This window comes from Alnus glutinosa, chromosome 6 (assembly GCF_958979055.1).
Source record: "Alnus glutinosa chromosome 6, dhAlnGlut1.1, whole genome shotgun sequence".
Classification (NCBI taxonomy): Eukaryota; Viridiplantae; Streptophyta; class Magnoliopsida; order Fagales; family Betulaceae; genus Alnus; species Alnus glutinosa.
Window position 1 is genome coordinate 13,640,570 of NC_084891.1, and position 1,931 is coordinate 13,642,500.

Here is a 1,931-nt window from a genome sequence, read left to right on the forward strand (position 1 = left end):
CCCTCCTCGGAGTTAACTTACGCAAACCGATTGTTTGTTCAAGTTATTAGAGGATAAGTGAGAATTGATTTGTTATGGAAAGTTTTTCCATAACAAAGAATTCAAACATTACAAATAAAGATATTCACAGGTGAGACCAAGCTAGATGGTGTTCAGATTAGAAGATTCGGTATGCCAAGCGCAAAACCTCGGGCCACCGGAAGCCCCTAGTCGTTGTAAGTCTCGGACAACCAAAGCCTCAGCTCTAGTCTGAGCCTCTAAAGCCGCCAAGAGAGATTTTTGTGGAAGCGGTCTACGAAGTACTACCGATGAAGAAGCTTCGGGTATGTTAAGCCTTTTTCTTCAACGGTTTACCCTTTTTTGTCAGATAGAACCTTGATCTCAAGAAAGTTGTACGCAAAGTGTTCTCTCAGAGTGGCATTTCACCACAATCTTGGTGAAATCAACTACATTAGTCTGATCCATCTCCTATCGAGAGTGGAGGATCATCTTCACAACTTTGGCCCGACCGACAATATTATGTAGAGGCACTTATGTAGAAGATATCTATGGGAAGTTGCTATTAGTACTTTGACAGATCACAAGTGTCCAAGAATTGAATTGGCATACATCAAGTCGGACGCCACTCCAATCCAAAGATTCAAGGCATTATTCGTCATAATTACTTTGAAAGAGGCGGCAATTGTTAGATACAGGTTATAGAAGATCCAGATTCAGAAATTGAGGTACTTAATTCTCTTACATTCTAAATTCAAATAAGAGAATTAGGGGGGTAACTGTTGGAGAAATAATCAGCTCCAAAGACACGTGGGCCTAAGGTAGTATCGGGGGCTGAGCCCATCGGGTTGACCCGGCTAGATTAGACTTAAGTACAAGACCATCCATTATCTCCAAAAAGCCGCATATCCCAAATATATCAAGATAGACTTCTATCCCATCAAATATGGGATAAGGTACCTTATAGAATGACATTAGCTAAAGAGAGTGTCATATCTAGTTTGGACTCTACTACCCAATTTGAATTCTATGAAGATAAGATTAAAGACTATGTGATCTAGGACTCAGACTCCTAATTAGATTATGCTCCAAGCACTCTAGTAGTTTCATAACTGTGAACTGTGAGTCTATAAATAAGACTACTACGTCAGGTATTAAAAAACAAGCAGATTCTTTAAGCTCTGAGATTATTGATACTCTCCAGAAAATAAATAGTTTGAACTGACTTAGGCATCGGAGTGGGGGTATGGTCGGCACCCCCACGAGCCGACGAGCCGTTTATTATTTTGCAGATTACGAGGAGAGCGAATATCAAGGAAGGCAACGAATCACAAGGCAACACGTCACCGTACCAAAAACTGTACCAACAGTATTTGTTTTTGTATTTAGCTTGCTTGCAGCAAAGTTTTAGTTGTTATTATGCAATAGTGTGACCAACCCAATATATGTGCTAAAAAAGACAAAAAAAAATAGGCAAGCTAAATTCTTGGAGGAAGATACAATAAGCTGAATTGCAAATAGGGACCCATTTATGTTTTTTTTTTAAAAGGTTTTTTAGTCATAAAGTTTGAGATGTTTGTCTTATTCGCATAAGATTTGAAGAAAAAAAAAGTTTGGCTTTTAGTGGGGTGTAGCACATCATTGGTTGAAATTTGAAACCTTTCAATTGCTTTTGATGTAGGATAATATTGTTTGAATAAATATCAGTGAATATTATTATTTAAGAACAATTTGAATTAATGTGTTTGGTTGGTAATGTAATTTCTTTTCGGGATAACAATATATGAATGTCTCAATGGAAGATTTTGTGTAAAATATGCCTATGAAACTTACACCATCAAAAGGCATGCAATTTGAATCAGATGAAATTACATATAATTTTTATAATGAGTATAGGAGAATGACAGGTTTTAGTATTAGAAAAGAGTATGTGA